This window comes from Poecilia reticulata, chromosome 8, assembly GCF_904066995.2.
Source record: "Poecilia reticulata chromosome 8, P_reticulata-male-v2, whole genome shotgun sequence".
Classification (NCBI taxonomy): domain Eukaryota; kingdom Metazoa; phylum Chordata; class Actinopteri; order Cyprinodontiformes; family Poeciliidae; genus Poecilia; species Poecilia reticulata.
Window position 1 is genome coordinate 3,084,895 of NC_088837.1, and position 19,707 is coordinate 3,104,601.

Here is a 19,707-nt window from a genome sequence, read left to right on the forward strand (position 1 = left end):
ATGTTGAAACATCAGTCGTTTAATTAATCTGTATGACGTCTTTCACCTGGTGATGAAATTACTAAAAAAAAAAGACATTTTCAGTCATGTTCTAATTTAAGGAATGAGCCTGTATATCTGCTCAATGCTTACATAAAGATGAAAACAGGTACAAAATTCAGCTCATGCTGTCTCCACAAGTTGCCGCCCTGGGTGGTTGCCCATGTCGCCCATAACAGAAACCGCCACTGCAAGCCATTGGCCTTTTAGCCGCTACTGACAGTGATATGCGCCTGGGGACGGCAGAGGCCATTCGTCATGTCCACAAAACCACTTACTGTTCAATGCAGGATCTGTCACAAAAAACGGTTATGTCCTCCATATTGCTGATCCAATGTTTTTAACGTATTATTTAATCCGATTTTATGAGGGCCCAGGCCTGGCCAAAAGCCACGGAGCCTGGCTGATACAGCTCTGGAAAAAAAATCAAGAGACCACTTGAAATGATCAGTTTCTCTGCTTTTTACTCTTTATAGGTATATGTTTGAGTAAAATGAAAGTTGTTCTAACTACTGACAACATGTCTCTGAAATTCCATGCAAAGATGTAATATTTATTTGCAGAAAACGAGAGATGGTCAAATTAAAGAAAAAGATGCAGTGCTTTCAAATCTCAAATAACGCAAATAAAACAAAAAAAAAAACAAGTTTATATTCATTTAGAAACAGCAATACTAATGTTTTGACTCAGGAAGAGTTCAGAAATCAATATTTGGTGGAATAACCAGCAGGTTTTCAATGGAGTTCAGTGAAGTGAACACTGGAAAAAAGTATTTTTAAAAGTTTACTTCTAAATCCTAATCAGAAACTTTAACCTTTGACTAAAGGACCTAATTAAAGGACAACAATTTCTTTAAAAAGCAACATTGTTTTATGTCTTGTCCCTCCTAAAATAAATTTAGAAAAATAATAAAATGAAACTTTATTCTTTCACTCCTAAGTTCCGACCTTCAGGATGGGACAAACATGATGATCTCACATTGCTTTGACAATATGCAATAATTCCCTGCATAATATTAGAATAAATCTAAATAAAACAGTAATCAATATAACTATTGATTATTGTCTATCCCTAGTTGACACTAAAAGATATGCAATATGCAAAAAATAATTTTGCATATTGGAAAGAAGTAGATGAGTATGAAATATGAGTGAAGATGATGGTTAACAAATGAAAAGAAATATGCCGTCACCAATAATATAATGGAATAAGTCTAGTCTTTTTTATCCATCCATCCATCCATCCATTTTCTTCCGCTTATCCGGGGTCGGGTCGCGGGGGCAGCAGCTTCAGAAGGGAGGCCCAGACTTCCCTCTCCCCAGCCACTTCTTCCAGCTCCTCCGGGGGAATCCCAAGGCGTTCCCAGGCCAGCCGAGAGACGTAATCCCTCCAGCGTGTCCTGGGTCTTCCCCGAGGCCTCCTCCCGGTGGGACGTGCCCGGAACACCTCACCAGGGAGGCGTCCAGGAGGCATCCTTACCAGATGCCCGAGCCACCTCAACTGGCTCCTCTCGACGTGGAGGAGCAGCGGCTCTACTCTGAGTCCCTCCCGGATGACCGAGCTTCTCACCCTATCTCTAAGGGAGAGCCCAGCCACCCTGCGGAGGAAACCCATTTCGGCCGCTTGTACCCGTGATCTCGTTCTTTCGGTCATGACCCAAAGCTCATGACCATAGATGAGGGTGGGAACGTAGATCGACCGGTAAATCGAGAGCTTCGCTTTTTGGCTCAGCTCTCTCTTCACCACGACGGACCGGTACAGCGCCCGCTTCACGGCAGACGCTGCCCCAATCCGCCTGTCGATCTCCCGCTCCCTTCTTCCCTCATTCGTGAACAAGATCCCCAGATACTTAAACTCCTCCACTTGAGGCAGGACGACCCCCCTGACCCGGAGAAGGCACTCTACCCTTTTCCGGCTCAAGACCATGGCCTCGGATTTGGAGGCACTGAGCCTCATCCCGGCCGCTTCACACTCGGCTGCGAACCGCTCCAGTGAGAGCTGCAGATCACGTTCCGATGAAGCCAACAGGATCACATCATCCGCAAAAAGCAGAGATGCGATCCTAAGGCCACCAAAACGGATCCCTTCAACACCTCGGCTGCGCCTAGAAATTCTGTCCATAAAAGTAATGAACAGAATCGGTGACAAAGGGCAGCCTTGGCGGAGTCCAACTCTCACCGGAAACGAGCCCGACTTACTGCCGGCAATGCGGACCAGACTCTGACACCGGTCATACAGGGACCTGACAGCCCGTATCAAAGGGCCCGGTACCCCATACTCCCGGAGTACCCCCCACAGGGCCCCCCGAGGGACACGGTCGAACGCCTTCTCCAAGTCCACAAAACACATGTAGACTGGTTGGGCGAACTCCCATGCACCCTCCAGGACCCCGCTGAGGGTGTAGAGCTGGTCCAGTGTTCCACGACCAGGACGAAAACCACACTGCTCTTCCTGAATCCGAGGTTCGACTATCCGACGGACCCTCCTCTCCAGGACCCCTGAATAGACCTTACCAGGGAGGCTTAAGAGTGTGATCCCCCTGTAATTGGAGCACACCCTCCGGTCCCCCTTTTTAAACAGGGGGACCACCACCCTAGTCTGCCAGTCCAGGGGAACTGCCCCCGATGTCCATGCGATATTGCAGAGTCGCGTTAGCCAACACAACCCCGCAACATCCAGAGCCTTAAGGAACTCCGGGCGGATCTCATCCACCCCCGGGGCCCTGCCACCGAGGAGCTTTTTGACCACCTCGGCGACCTCGTCCCCAGAGATTGGAGAGCCCAGCCCAGAGTCCCCATGCTCAGCTTCCTCAACAGAAGGCATGTTGGTGGGATTGAGGAGGTCTTCGAAGTATTCCGCCCACCGGCCCACAACGTCCCGAGTTGAGGTCAGCAGCGCACCATCCCCACTATAAACAGTGTTGGTGCTGCACTGCTTCCCCCTCCTGAGACGCCGGATGGTGGACCAGAATCGCCTCGAAGCCGTACGGAAGTCTGTCTCCATGGCCTCTCCAAACCCCTCCCACGCCCGAGTTTTTGCCTCAGCGACAACCCGAGCCGCATGCCGCTTCGCCTGCCGGTACCTATCAGCTGCTTCTGGAGTCCCACAGGCCAAAAAGGCCCGGTAGGACTCCTTCTTCAGCTTGACAGCATCCCTCACCGAAGGTGTCCACCAACGGGTTCGAGGGTTGCCGCCGCGACAGGCACCAACAACCTTGCGGCCGCAGCTCCGATAGGCCGCCTCGGCAATGGAGGTACGGAACATGGTCCACTCAGACTCAATGTCCCCCACCTCCCCCGGAACGTGTTCGAAGTTCTGCCGGAGATGAGAGTTGAAGCTCCGTCTCACAGGGGACTCCGCCAGACGTTCCCAGCAGACCCTCACTACACGTTTGGGCCTGCCAGGTCTGACCGGCTTCCTCCCCCACCACCGGAGCCAACTCGTCACCAGATAGTGGTCAGTGGACAGCTCCGCACCTCTCTTCACCCGAGTGTCCAAGACATACGGCCGCAAATCCGATGAGACGATGACAAAGTCAATCATCGAACTGCGGCCTAGGGCGTCCTGGTGCCAAGTGCACATATGGACGCCCTTATGCCTGAACATGGTGTTCGTGATGGACAATCCGTGACGAGCACAGAAGTCCAACAACAGAACACCGCTTGGGTTCAGATCGGGGGGCCGTTCCTCCCAACCACGCCTCTCCAGGTCTCACTGTCATTGCCCACGTGAGCGTTGAAGTCTCCCAGTAGAACAAGGGAGTCCCCAGGAGGGGCACTCTCCAGTACCCCCTCTAAGGACTCCAAGAAGGGTGGGTAATCTGAACTGCCGTTCGGCCCGTAAGCACAAACAACAGTCGGAACCCGTCCCCCCACCCGTAGGCGGAGGGAGGCTACCCTCTCGTTCACCGGGGTGAACCCCAACGTACAGGCGCCCAAATGGGGGGCAACAAGTATGCCCACTCCAGCCCGGCGCCTCTCACCGTGGGCAACTCCAGAGTGGAAGTACGTCCAGCCCCTCTCAAGGAGACTGGTTCCAGAACCAGAGCCATGCGTCGAAGTGAGGCCGACTATTTCTAGCCGGAACCTCTCAGCCTCGCACACTAGCTCCGGCTCCTTCCCCACCAGAGAGGTGACGTTCCACGTCCCAAGAGCCAGCTTCTGCAGCCGAGGATCAGACCGCCAGGGTCCCCTCCCTTGGCTGCCGCCCATAGCACAATGCACCCGACCCCTTTGGCCCCTCGGACAGGTGGTGAGCCCATCGGAAGGGGGACCCACGTCTCCTCTTCGGGCTGAGCCCGGCCGGGCTCCGTAGGTAAAAGCCCGGCCACCAGGCGCTCGCCATCGTGCCCCACCTCCAAGCCTGGCTCCAGAGTGGGGCCCCGGTGACCCGCGTCCGGGCGAGGGAAAACGCAGTCCAAAGTTCGTATTCATCATAGGAGTCTTTTTTATGTTTTTGTTTTTTTTTTTTTACAAAAGTGGCTTTTTTAAAAAAAAAGAAAACACATTTTACGTCCCAAAAGATGTGTTGGGTAAAACAATAATAATAATAATAGTAAAATTCACTTTTGATCATCATGTTAAGATGTGATACAGTTAATGAAATAGACTAGAATTATACACTGTACAACATTTGAGCCGCATGAAGTTGTGTCTACTGTCTTCTACTCTTCAAGTCAAATACATTTAGTGAGTTTTAGTTTTTGAACCTAAATGTGTGAGTTTGTGAAAGATAAACTTACAGTAGTAAGTTGTGTTAACTCTTCATTAATTTTGTCAAACCTCCAAGAGTTGAATAAACTAGTTTTTAGGGCAGCACTTAAAAAAAACTGAAGAAGAAAAAGACAGGAGTGGATAGTATTTCCCAGTGTGCTTTGCGGCGTGTTTACATATCCTGTGTTGGACCGTGAGTGAGATGGAAATGTTTTAGAGAAAAATCTCCCTCGTCCCTTTGAACGAAGAAGCCGGTGCAATGTTAGACCATGTTAGATGCCTACATGGTGAAAAACAAATGACCACTGAAGGTAGTGTTATGATCTATTGCCAGAAATCCATGAATTGGCCCACATTCGTAAAAATACAGCGTCTCCAATTTCTAACAGCAGTGAGACGCCATAAGAAGCTTTCTGACTATCAGAAGGATGAGACGTCCATGATGTAAAGATTTGCTCTCCATCCTTGACCAACACAGCAGCTGTAGGACTCGTAGAACTTCCACCTCCATATATGTGGAACTCAAAGTGATAGACTCCTCTTACTGGTGCAGTGAACAGCCCTGTGAAGAATCATTAGCAGAATTAGAAAAATTTTTCTAACTTTACTTTCAGAACAAATTTACCACATTTTAAAAATTTAAGAAGTAAATTGCAGCACCTGTATTTGGGTTGTATTCATTTACAATATTAGTAACAACTTTTCTGAAGATCAGATTTATTGGGGTGTAGAACGGTCCAGTGTGTCCATCACCCGATGCCAGCAAAGAGGCAGAGAAAGCCAGTTGATTGGCTGAGAGACAGACATGGGGCATCAAAGACTGTGATACAGGACAGAAAAGTATTAAACATTGTAACATTTTCCACAGTTTAAATGTTTCTACTGACTAATAAATAAAAGTAATTCACATGTACCAAAGTGTGCCGTTCTTCACAGTCACTTTGTTTCATTTCTCAGAACAGAAATGAAAGTATCAATACTAGTTCAATCCTCAAAGTAATGTGTCATTTCTGCACAAAAAAAAACTCACAAAGTTGCTCATGTTTTTATACATGCAACAAACTATGTACACTTCTCTACTTTTCCCCTGCATTTTCATTTGCTTTTGTCTTGTTGCAAAAGACAAAAGCAAATGTGTTAAACAAGTTTCTGTTGAATTATCTTCTCCCCCACATTTGAGCATAATTTCATCTTTGTCTTAACGATTTATGTTTTCGCATCCACCTGAATAATGTGCAGTTGCGCCACTGGTCCCATGTCTGTCTCTCAGTCAAACAACTGGCTTTCTCTGCCTCCTGGCTGGTATCAGGTTATGGACACACTGGACCGTTCAACACCCCAATAAATCTGATCTTCAAACGTGTTGCTACTAATATTGGAAATGCCTACAACCCAGAAACAGGTGCTGCAATTTACTACTCATGTTTTTCTTTTATATGTTTACAGTCATAACTAAAATGTGGTAAATTTGTTCTGAAAGTAAAGTTAGAAAAATGTTTGTAATTCTGCTAATGATTCTTCACAGGGCTGTTCACTGCACCAGTAAGAGGAGTCTATCACTTTGAGTTCCACATATATGGACATGGTTCTACTAATCCGACAGCTGTTGTGTTGGTCAAGGATGGAGAGGAAATCTTTACAGCACGGACATATCAGACTAGTGGTGGTCAGAAAGCTTTTAATGGCGTCTCACTACTATTAGAAATTGGAGATGTTGTATTTATGCGCATGTTTGCTAAGTCACCCATTTTATGAAAACTGGCTGAGCAAACTGTATATTTGAGCCCCAATGGTTTTATTTTTCAAATTAAAAGAATAGTGGAAACAGTAATAACTTTTTTTCAAATGTGTGTATAATTCTAGTTTATTACATTAACTGTATCACATCTTAAATGGTTCAAAATATGACATTTGTTTTGTTTGTATATGTAAATTAATGATTTTTAAGAAACATACAGCAGAAAATCTGCAAAAGAATGATTGAAAATGATACCAATTTAAATCTAGACTTCTAATTATTTATATGAAACAGAATTTGTGCATGTGGGCCAATTCACTTCCTTTTTGTTTAATGAACATTCACAGTATGGAGTTTTGTGTGTTAAATACACATGACGGCATAATGTAACATAACTGAATGTTATGTTTTGGTGTTTTTGCTTCTTTTTTGTGTGGGAAATTTTTGTTTTTTGGTGTCGATTCCCCTGATCAGTAATCTCTGCTCTGTCTGCTTGTTGAACTGTTGTCTGTCGGTTGCCGAAACACACAGCGAGAAAAGGCAGTCTTCACCTGTGTGTGTATATATATATATATATATATATATATATATATATATATATATATATATATATATATATATATATATATATATATATATATATATATATCCCTAAAAAATCCCTGCCATCCCTAAAAAATCCCTGCCACCCTCTTGCCACCCCATAAATATTTTTTCTAGATCCGCCCCTGCCTGGACTGCAACAGGAAGGAGACGCATGTCGCTTTTTATGCGAGAAAAGAACAAATAAATGTTTATTCTGACATCACAGCAGTTCATTTAAAAGTTTGTCATTTTATTTCGCGGACGTTTCGCTAGTGGTCAGTCAGTATTCAGTCGGCTGGTCATTCTTCCAGCCTTCAGCTGAAAGAGCTGCTGATGTTTCCAATCAGGTCAGGAATCAGTATCAGCTCTATGATCATCCTGCGTTTCTTTGATCAAATCGATAGCGCGAGTCTGCAGCTGAACTCACAGACCTCTGACAGACCAGACTACCGGTCATCATCGGTTCTGAAGCGGGTTCAGTAAAAAAGAACCGACCGGCTCCAGCAGCATGCAGTCAGAGGTCTGGGCTTGGACAACTTTTCTTTTTGGCGTTTACAAGAAAATCTTTCCGAATTGATGAAGTGTTTCTGTTTGTCCACCGATATTAAAACCAGTCAGTTCGCACTAACAAGCTTCTCTCTCTCTCTGTTCACTGTGTCCTCCTGATCTGGGTCCATGTTGACCTGTAAGGTGAAGACGAGGCTGTCGGCGCGTTCGTAGCTGAAACGAAGCCTGAACGAAAAGCCGCAGAAGAATCTCAGGACGTTCAGCTCAAAGTGGAGCGGTTCAGACCGAGACACCGTTCCTGTCCATAGCAGGCTGACGATTCCAAAGAGCAACAAGTATTTTCAGCTCGAGAGAGAGAGAGAGAGAGAGAGAGAGAGAGAGAGAGAGAGAGAGAGAGAGAGAGAGAGAGAGAGCGTCAGATGACGCACTGAGACAGAAAGGCTGTTTCTATGCCTTATTCTCCTCCCCTGCAGGAGGAATTTCACTTTTCCGATTTAATTCGGGTTTTTGCGAACATTTCTCGTTTTTGCGATCATTAAATCGCAAAAACCCGATTCACAGGGAGGTACCGAGGTTCTCTGCTTCACCTTAACCCCAACTTCACCACCAGGCGGGTTCGCACCGCAGAAGCAGAGCGTGAACAGGGAGTGGTGCAGGACTTACAGGGGAGTGTAAGTTGAATTCTCCCCTGTCTGGATCATTTTCCTCAGAAAAAGCTCCTGAGTCCTGAACAATTAAGCATAAGTACTAAAACCTTTTTCCAAGGAAATAAGAAGGGAATCTGCTGTTTGATCAGTATTAAATGAAATGGTGACCAACATTTCCTCTGCTTCTCAAAAGTTGGTTTTAGTGCAGCTACCAGCAGAATATTCCTAAAACAATGACCTAAGTCAGATTCTTCCAAAATAGATTTTTTTTTTTGTGCCTTAGACATCTTTTGGAAAGATGATACAAAGATGATGAAACATGATAAAGATATTTATACCTCAACAGACAAACAATAAAGTTTAATCTGGATCATGTGAACAACTTATGATAAATGACCTGATTCTAACCTTTTATACCTTTTATCATTGTCTTTTCACTAAAATCTCATTTAAACCATTTATCTTAATTTACTGACACTAAAATTAAAATATTTTCTATCTACATGTTAATTTAGTAAGACCTATAATTATTTATCAATGCTGACCTTTTATGTTTTTGTTCTTCTTCCTATGAATTATTAGATTTAATATTTATTTTTCATGGAAGTTGAAATAAGAATTTAAAACCTTTCAACTTTAAGTAGTTGTTTCTAAACTTTCAAATAAACATTCAGAATCACATTCCTGCAACAAATGAATGTAACATTCTGTGTGATTCTAGATTGCCATTTTTATTGGTCAAGGCGAAAATAACAAGTCTTATCATCTCATTTCTGATAAGACTATGACAATACCTAGTCAGCAATAAAAAGGCTGGGCTCCTATTTAAGTCTCAAACAGCAGAGTGGACCTCCAGAGACACTGAGGATGGAAATGAAAATGTTTCTTCCGTTGCTGCTGCTAGTCTGCTCTGTCTCTACAGCTGAGCTGCAAGTTCAGTCTGACAATGACATTCTGTCACATGTAAGGCAAAGAGAGGACCAAGTGGGAGAAGCAGAGCCTCTGACTGAGCATCAGACCTGCACACAGGACATCAATGCTGTTCTGAGAGAGATGAGCGCCTGGGTGGCAGCACTGAAGGTGGAGGTGCAGCACCTACAGAGAGACAATGAAGGTATGTTTACAGAGTTACAGTGTTTGAATCAACTGATCATTATTGATCAAATGATCATTACAGTTCAGAGTTTGAATTTTTTATCATTACCAGTGAAGACGACTGAGCTGTAATCCCTGAACCAACGGTACCAAGGTACTGATGTTATTAGAGCAAAAGTTCTAAATAAAGATTATTTTGAATATATGACTGAATCAACTAAAACATTGTTTGTGTTTTCATTTCTTTAGTACAAGAAACTCAGTTTAAAGAACAGAAACAACAGAATCCAAGGTATGTAGTTTATTTTTAGTAGGTATGTTTTATACAGTGCTTTGCAGAAGTACACTGTAAAACAAATCTGTAGAATTTACACTACAGCCATATCTACTGTGCTAAATTGTTTTCAACCACAGCTGTCGGCATTTTACAGAAATTATTCTCATTATTTTTACAGTGTGTTTACACTCCCTGAACTTTTACATATTTTGTTATATTACAGCCACAAACTTTATTGTTATTTTTTAGGCTTTACTTGATGATCAAACACAAACTAACACTTCAGTGTGAACTAGAAAAACATTGATTCAAGATTTTTATTATTTTTGATTTTGTTTTAAATATCCAAAATTCTACCAGACTGGCTACATGACCTTCACTCTTTTATTCACAATTTCCTTTTGACTTGTTGGACTCGTTTTAATTTTCTCTCCACTCTATTCTTTATTATTAAACAGTTGTTAAGTTTGGTGGCAAAACATGAAACTGCTCTCACATATTCAGGTGAACTGTTTACATTTTGTAAAATATGATTCAATACGCGCTGTCGGCAGATGGTAGCGATTTCCTCCTAGAAAAAAGAATACCCACAGGATGATACTGCCACCACCATGTTTCACTGATGTGGGATTGTGTTCAGCTGGACAAAGATGGTTTCTAACCATACATCACATTTTACATGTAACCTAAAAAGTTTTATTTTGGTCTCATCTAACAAACTTCTAAGCTCTTGACAGAATAGATGTATTGATGCTGATGTTACACACAGATTAACTCTATTTACTGTTTATCTTCTCAAGCTGCTTTGGGGTTTATTAAAGCCTATCAGAGTTAGGAGAAATCAATACAAATACATATAACACTAATATTGTGAAAAAATATAAAATCCATGACTGATAATGTTCTTCTTGACAATGATACGTTACTTTGTGTTGATCTGTCTTATAAATAATACATTCCATATAATACTATGGAACATATCTGTGGTTAGAATGTGACAAAATGTGGAAAAATTCAATTATTGTCAAGCCACTTGTACCAATACTCATTAATAACTGTTGTTACATAAAGATAATAAAAGACAATAAATGTACTGCAAATATATTTACTTGAAGAGATTTTTATACTGCATCTTAATACAATACATTTTAGACATGAGAAGACATCAGCAAGAAAACAAAGCAGAGGCATAAAGTTTCATTTAATGTCAAGTCTTTGGTCACTTTTTCATTCCAGCTCAGACAGCAGAACGGGCTGCTGTTAAAGTCAAGGCCAACATCACTAGAAACCAAGTGGAGGCTCTGAAGAGAGAAGCAGAAGGTTTGTGAACTCTGAAGGAAACTGATAATATTAACATCCATATTAGTGATTTTCATGACAATCATACTGTTGGGAAAATCTTTATCATTATTCTTTGTCATCTACTAAGAATCAAGTTTCAGAATTGTTCATCTAAAGCAAATGAAAATGTAGAAAAAAGCAGAAGTCCCTTGGAGGAATAAAAACATTTGCAGCTTCCTCAAAGGTGAGAGAAACTGATGTGCAGAAGAGACACATTAATGTGAAGATTGAACTAGTAGTTTTGAGAATTTCAATTCTGTTCTGAGAAATGAATCAAAGTGACTGATAAGAACAGCACATTTAGGTACATGTGAATTAACTGGATTTATCAGTCAGTAGAGATGTTTAAACAATATGAATTGTGGAAAATGTTGCAATGTTTAATACTTTTCCTTCCTTTATAAGTGCATTTGATGTCCCATGTCTGTCTCTCAGCCAAACAACTGGCTTTCTCTGCCTCTTTCCTGGCATCGGGTTATGGACACACTGGACTGTTCAACACCCCAATAAATCTGATCTTCAAACGTGTTGTTACTAATATTTGAAATGCCTACAACCCAGAAACAGGTGCTGCAATTTACTACTCATGTTTTTCTTTTATATGTTTACAGTCATAACTAAAATGTGGTAAATTTGTTCTGAAAGTAAAGTTAGAAAAATGTTTGTAATTCTGCTAATGATTCTTCACAGGGCTGTTCACTGCACCAGTAAGAGGAGTCTATCACTTTGAGTTCCACATATATGGACATGGTTCTACTAATCCTACAGCTGTTGTGTTGGTCAAGGATGGAGAGGAAATCTTTACAGCACGGTCGTCTCAGCCTGCTGGTGGTCAGAAAGCTTCTAATAGTGTCTCACTACTATTAGAAATTGGAGATGTTGTATTTATGCGCATGTTTGCAAAGGCACGTATTTATGACGATTTAAATTGTCACACTACCTTTAGTGGTCATTTACTTTTCACCATGTAGGCATCTAACATGATTTGTGAGCATGATAAAACCCTTCTGTCTTGAAAAACTTAATTATGAAAATGATTCATTTGTAAAATAAAGTTGATCACAGGTTTGTTCATCCTGCTGTTTGGTTTCTACAGCAGCCATAAGTAACATGTCTATATTGGAGAAAATTATGATTTTTGCTGTAGTCTAATCAGAACATAAAAGCTGAACAAGATCATCTGAATTAAAATGTCGTTTACAACCTTTATGAAAACTTAATGAGTAAACTGTCTGTCGTAACCACATTGTTTCTTTACTTTCTATTGAAACACTTTTAAACACTAATAAGTAGAGATGTGCCGGTCAGGTTTTTTCCTGCCGATTCCGATCACCCAGGAGGGCCGATCACCAATACCAATCACATAATTATCTTTTTTAATCATAAATACTACCAGTTACATTATGTAGAAAAAGGAACCATGAATTCACCTTAATTTAGACAAAAACTTGTTTTAATAACTTTTTCCAAGAAGAAAACTAAACAAAACAGACATTGTGCAAATTGTACTGCTATCAGTAATACTTTCTTTAACAGACTGATAACATATGAAGGCTCTGAAGAGGCTAAATAATGCAAAAAGTCAAAATAAAACCTCAACATTGCCAAAACAATTCAAGTATAAAACTTAACTTTCAAAGGCAAATGCAGGTTCCATTACAATAAACAATCCTGAGTTACTGAATGAAAATTTCCTGAGAGCATGGCGGCTAGCTGATTACTGCTAGTTCTGATTGGCTGTTTCTGACTGAGCGGAGTAATTATGCAGAACAGGGAGGAGATCGATTATTTTTTAGAGATTATCTGTCTCATGTTAGGACAGCGAAAGTTTTAATACATATGTAAAATGTATTTTTTAAGATGGATCCTGCAGTTTTAAGCAGAGGTTCGGTGTGAGAGTCACTACCAGCTTTCTGACCGTCATGCTAATCCAGTTGAGTGTTTGTAGCTGTGCGCTGCTTTACCTATTATCTGATCCTCCATGTCTTTTTACAGCAGTGAGCCTCGATGTAGCCAAACTCCGTTAAGTATGGCATTGTTTTAATGATATATTAGATTTGTCGTGTTGATGCATTTTGACGTGCTTCAATTTTCCGCCGCAACACGCAAACTACCCCATTCACTCAGTGCGTTATAGTTCCTCATCGCTTAGGATTTGTTGCTGCGCGTTTGCGCAGAGTGAAGGAAAAAGGACACCAGCTGCACAGGCAGGCTGCGAAATGAGATGCAGGTGATCAGTTTGTGTGATCGGCAAAAAGAGGCCGTGTTCACCGATCATACACTTTTTCACGGAAATCGGCCGATTATGATCGGTGGCCGATCGATTAGCACGTTTCTACTAATAAGTACCTTTTGTACAGTTGAGATTAAATATATATTTAAAAAAAAAAGGGAAGAATCAGGTTAAGAAAAAAAATGTTTTTATTCTAGCATAAAGTCCCAAAGTTAAATGAGAGAGTGAGTTTAACTCTCCTCTGTCTGATTCAAATTTTCTGAGAAAGTCGACTGAGTCCTGAAAAATAAAGCATAAGCCCTAAAAACTTTTTCTGAGAAATTAAGATGAGAACCTGCTGTTCTATTATCAATATTAACTGAAATATTGGAGAAAAAAAAATCATGATTCTCTTAAAAGTTGGTTTTAGTTCAATTGTTCAGCAGCAGAACCTTCATAAAACAAGGCCTAAGTCAGGTTTTACCAAAAGTATATTTATTTATTTGCCCAAGACATCTTCTGGAAGAAAGAATTATTTTTATTTATTTATTTAGCTGAAATCGCATATTAATTTTCATTTAACCATCATTTTCACTCATATTTCAAACTCATCTATTTCTTTCGAAAATACAAAAATATATCTTTTGATGTCAACTAGGGATAGACATCAATAATCAATAGAAAAAATCTATTGATTATTTCAATAGATTTGAAAATCTAGTTTTATCCCATTATTATGCATTAAGTCATGTTAAAACAATGTGACATCATGATGATGATCGTAGCTTAGCGACCGTGGCTCTGTGGGTAGAGTAGTCGTCTTGTGATCGGAAGGTTGTAGGCTTGATTCAAGCTTCCTCCTGCCTGTCGATGTGCCCCTGGGCAAGGCACTTAACCGATTTGTGTATTGGTGTATAAACGTGTGAGCATTTGAGGGTGCAAATAGGTGAATATGACTCTAGTGTAAAGTGCTTTGAGTGGTCAAAATGCCTGGAAAAGTGCTATAAGTTCAGTCCATTTACCATTTTTTGAAGTACACTAAATGATTTCAGTAAGACTGACTGAAATCTGTTATCTTAAACATACTTAATAAATTTGTTAAAAAATTAACAAATTGAGTTGGATGATTATAATATATTGAATTGGTTAAACTTAATAAATGATGTTGGATAAACTTAATCGTCTCATTCCAGCTCAGGCAGCAGAACTGGCTGCTGTTAAAGTCAAGGCTGAAAACCAAGTGGAGGCTCTGAAGAGAGAAGGAGAAGGTTTGTGAACTTAGGGTCTCACACACACACACACACACACACACACACACACACACACACACACACACACACACACACACACACAGTTAGCAGAGAGGATTAATAACTATTGCTGAGTTTCAGGTGACAGATGGAGGGCCAGAAGTAAATTCAGCCCATTTATTTCTGTTGATCCAGCATCAAAATGTCTAAAGTTTGTGTCCTGTATGGTTGTTGCAACCGTTCAAATAGAGAGAAAGATAAACGTTATTTTTGTGTTTCAAAGGTAGTTGGTCACAAAGGAGTTAATTAAAAAAAAACTTACTGAAAATAGAGGCGAAAAGTTACGGAAGCGCATTGCTATCACGCAGGAAAAAAAAAAAATTCGAGTGCTATCACGTTATAACGTGATACGTATCTTGTTAAAACGTGATACATATCACGTTATAACGTGATACTATCTTGTTAAAACGTGATAGTTATCTTGTTAAAACGTGATATGTATCTTGTTAAAACGTGATAGTTATCTTGTTAAAACGTGATATGTATCTTGTTAAAACGTGATAAGTATCTTGTTAAAACGTGATATGTATCTTGTTAAAACGTGATATGTATCTTGTTAAAACGTGATAGTTATCTTGTTAAAACGTGATACGTATCTTGTTAAAACGTGATACGTATCTTGTTAAAACGTGATACGTATCTTGTATAAACGTGATACTTTTATGTCCAGGAAGTGGCGATATTATGCTAGGCTTTTACAGTGGCTAACATGAATTGGTCAGGTTTCCCTTCATGTTTGGTCTACACGGATACGGATGCTGCTTTGCACTGTGGTTAAAACCATTAATAGCATGGTACTCTTAGCAGGATCCTAAATAGAACGGGGCTGCACAGAAGGAAACGTCAATTCGGTTCTCTAGCTGTGGCGGCGTTCCTGACTGTCTGGATCGAAGCTGAAGTTGGCTTCCGTTTGTAGCTTCTGATTCGGGAAATGGCTAAAGAGCGATTAGAACGGAGGCTCAGATGTATTTGCTGAACATTTTCTGTTCAGATTTATTTTTTTTAACAGTACACTTGCTGAACAACGGCAACGGCTGTTCGTAACCAAGCAACCGAAATCAACAGAAGGCTAGATAGTGGCAAAAGACAAAACTAGATCCTGTTAAGCATTCTTCAAAATAAAAGACTTCCTCTCAAGTTAAAATGCATCCCTGTAAGCCACAACAGCCAAACAGAAAGGCAGGTGCTCTAGGACAAAAAAATGAAAGAAAACAGAAAGCTAAAATAATAGCGTTAAGGAAGAATTTTTATATTACAATTAAATTTAGCAAAACTCTGGCTCTGATTCTTCCTTTTGATCCCGGGTTCTCTCGAGTGGTCACGTGCGGGGACAAAAACACAACAATGCGTGTTGACGTCACAGAATTACAGAATTTAATCCAATCAGAAGAAAATATAAGATAGTACAGGAAACTGAAGAAACACAGATACAAACATTGTTACCTGAGACAAGAAGACAAAGAAATATCAAGGACGTCCTTGGAGAAAGAGCTGGTGCAGAAGTAAAATAAATCAGCTTTTTTCTAAATTGTTTCCCTTGTGCACAAACTTTTATACCTGTAGGTGTGTTTTCCTCTTTAATGTATTCAAATAAGGCGTATCTCTACTTGACCAATTGGAAGACATCTCTGGCCTTTTTAAATTTAGAAAAAGTCCCTGCAATTTGTTCACAAGATCAAACACCTTTTGTTAAATAAGGTGTAAGCAGACTCTCTGAATTCATGGTGGTTTATGGCTTTCACAGATCAGTGTGAAAAGCTAGAACTTCCTACTGATTGTTTCCCAGACAGACAAAGAGCAGATCAGAAGATCTTGGCAAACAATCTGCTTTAACTACAGTAAAATATAGATCAATAGGTCAGAATATGTTATAAATTTTAAAACTATAATTATGGTATTTCAATCAAGTCATGATAAATTCTAAAACTAACTTATTTTAAATTTATTTTCTTAACGCTATCCGGCTCTACAAGCCATCTGGGCAAACAGAAACAAATGAAGGAACCTCACAGGTAGCTGTGAAATTCTGGTTTCTCTTCTGCTCTGCCAGGAACAAACCTTTAATACTGTATTTTAATTCAATGAAAAGTTCTCCAAAAACCCAATTTGTTCTTCTGCACTCAGCATCTCCAAAGTTTAGTCCTGATATCAAACCAAAAGCAATAGATAATATCAACAGAAAATAATGAAGTACAATTCCTGTTTCAAATTAGGAATTAGAAACAAATAAGAATTAAGACATTCATTCACCATAAACCCAAGTATTTTCTAATACTAAACAAAACATTTTCATTTGATTCTAATATAGTCAGAAATAATACAATTTCAAATACATTCATCATTGACTAAATTAATTCTAAAACAAGATGATACAATTTTTAGTCAAAACATGTTATTAATAACTAAGAAAAATGTCTTACAAATTAAATGTTAGTGATATAAAACATTTTATGTTATATTCAGTTTTTGCACCATGTCAGATGTTAGTTCTGGAAGACTTCTCATCCTGGTTACGTGAACCGACCAAAGTTCCCTTTCTCACAGTAATTCAAGTGATACTGTCCTCCACCTTCCTGCATATGTTAATTTATGACCTGCTGTCTTTAATGATAAGACCCCAGGGGTCTGAGCCGAAGCTCTCCTGCAGATCTCTATTCTCCTTTGTACTTTAAATGCTTAACCCAGCAATAGTTCTTCGGGTTTTAAATCACTAACACAAACCTGTTCAAACTTAAGAAATTCGTTCTAAAAGGTTTAAACTGTGTTAAAAACTCAAAATAATAATTTTTCTCAACAATAGCAAATATTGTAAATGTGATAGTTCATTTATAATGCATTCCAGATACAAAAAGGTTTTTAAATCTCTCATGTTTGAAGTTTCACAATTCAGATAAAGGTTTCACAAATCACAAACTAGGTTTGAAATATTCTGCCATTGGCGTAGAATAATCTACTCCAGATTTGAAGTGTCGATGTATGTATGTTTGTTTTTAAAGCATATCAGGTGATTTCTTAACACTTGCATGTTAAATCTAATTCCATGATTAGTTACCTAATTACAGGGCTGCACAGTGATGTAGTTGGTAGAGCTGGTGCCATGCAGCAAGAAGGTTCTGGGTTAGATTCCTGGCACGGGTCTTTCTGTATGGAGTTTGCATGTTCTCCCTGTGCATGCGTGGGTTTTCTCCGGGTACTCCGGTTTCCTCCCACAGTCCAAAAACATGACTGTCAGGTTAACTGGCCTCTCCAAATTGTCCCTAGGTGTGTGTGTGTGTGTGTGTGTGTGTGTGTGTGTGTGTGTGTGTGTGTGTGTGTGTGTGTGTGTGTGTGTGTGTGTGTGTGTGTGTGTGTGTGTCTCTTTGTTGCCCTGCGACAGACTGGCAACCTGTCCAGGGTGTACCTCGTCTCTCGACCAGAATGTCAGCTGGAGATAGGCACCAACACCCCTCCGGAGCCCACTAACATACAAGGGTGTAAAGAAAATGGACGGAGTTACTTAATTACAGTCATATGTTAAGTATAATTTAAATGCTTATTATTATTTACTGAATGTAACTTGATTGTACATAATTACAAAAAGGTGATGTGAAAAATAATTATTTATTTTGACAAAAGGGAAGAGAGAGGAAGTCTTTTATTTTGAAGTATGCTTAACAGGATCTAATTTTTTGTCTTTTGCCACTATCTAGCCTTCTGTTTATTTTGGTTGCTTGGTTACGAACAGCCGTTGCGGTTATGCACCTATTGTACTGTTCAATAAAAATGTTTTACAGAAAATGTTCAGCAAATACATCTGAGCCTCCGTTCTAATCGCTCTTTAGCCATTTCCCGAATCAGAAGCTACAAACGGAAGCCAACTTCAGCTTCGATCCAGACAGTCAGGAACGCCGCCACAGCTAGAGAACCAAACTGACGTTTCCTTCTGTGCAGCCCCGTTCTGTGTAGGATCCTGCTAAGAGTAGCTATTAATGGTTTTAACCACAGCATCCATATCCGTGTAGACCAAACATGAAGGGAAACCTGACCAATTCATGTCAGCCACTGTACTAGCCTAGCATAATACCGCCACTTCCTGGACATAGAATTATCACGTTTTAACAAGATACTTATCACGTTTTAACAAGATACATATCACGTTTTAACAAGATACATATCACGTTTTAACAAGATAACTATCACGTTTTAACAAGATACATATCACGTTTTAACAAGATATGTATCACGTTTTAACAAGATACATATCACGTTTTAACAAGATATGTATCACGTTTTAACAAGATACATATCACGTTTTAACAAGATATGTATCACGTTTTAACATTATACGTATCACGTTTTAACAAGATATGTATCACGTTTTAACAAGATACATATCACGTTTTAACAAGATATGTATCACGTTTTAACATGATACGTATCACGTTATAACGTGATAGCGCTCGAATTTTTTTTTTCCTGCGTGATAGCAATGCGCTTCCGTAGTCATGACTCCAGCACAAAACATGGTTAGATATTAAATCTGATCAGTTCTTGGATAAAAACGGAACAAAGTTACTTCGCAGATTTTGGTACATATGAATTATTTGGATTTATCAGTCAGTAGGCTTGTTAAAACAACATTTACTGTGGCAAAAATTTCAGTATTTAATACTTTCCCTTTCTGTATAACAGCCTTTGATGTCCCATGTCTGTCTGTCTGTCTCTCAATCAAACAACTGGCTTTCTCTGCCTCTTTGTTGCCGTCACTGGATCATGGAGAAACTGGACCGTACAACACTGATATAACTTTGGTCTTCAGAAATGTTTTTACTAATATTGGGAACGCCTACAACCCAGATACAGGTGCTGCAATTTACTACTTATATTTACAATCATAACTAAAATGTGGTAAATTTGTTATGAAAAGAAAGTTAGAAAAAATTTTCTAATTCTGATAATGATTCTTCACAGGGCTGTTCACTGCACCATAAGAGGAGTCTATCACTTTGAGGTCCACATACATGGACATGGAAGTTCTACTAATCCTACATCTGCTGTGTTGATCAAGAACAGAGAAAAAATCTTTACAGCATGGACGTCTCTACCTTCTGGTGGTCAGAAAGCTTCTAATGGCGTCTCACTGCTGTTAGAAATTGGAGATGTTGTATTTCTGCGTATGTGGGCCAATGCACGGATTTTTGATGATCAGAATCGTCACACGACCTTTAGTGGTCGTCTACTTTTCACCATGTAGGCATCTAACAT

At 40.0% G+C, this 19,707-nt stretch overlaps 2 long non-coding RNA genes across 3 annotated transcripts; both read left to right on the forward strand.

The window, feature by feature from the left end:
- Positions 1 to 9,208: 9,208 nt before the first annotated feature.
- LOC103468325 (uncharacterized) lies at positions 9,209 to 12,182 on the forward strand. Of its 2 annotated transcripts, XR_014088487.1 has the most exons (7): positions 9,209 to 9,342; positions 9,436 to 9,477; positions 9,573 to 9,615; positions 10,837 to 10,920; positions 11,030 to 11,125; positions 11,377 to 11,508; positions 11,632 to 12,182. It is a non-coding gene; the product is annotated as an uncharacterized LOC103468325 (long non-coding RNA). The 2 variants fall into 2 exon arrangements; XR_014088488.1 differs by lacking the exon at positions 11,030 to 11,125.
- Positions 12,183 to 18,839: 6,657 nt separating this feature from the next.
- Positions 18,840 to 19,508, forward strand: LOC145552438 (uncharacterized). The gene is made up of 3 exons (XR_014088490.1): positions 18,840 to 19,031; positions 19,135 to 19,305; positions 19,414 to 19,508. It is a non-coding gene; the product is annotated as an uncharacterized LOC145552438 (long non-coding RNA).
- Positions 19,509 to 19,707: the final 199 nt, after the last annotated feature.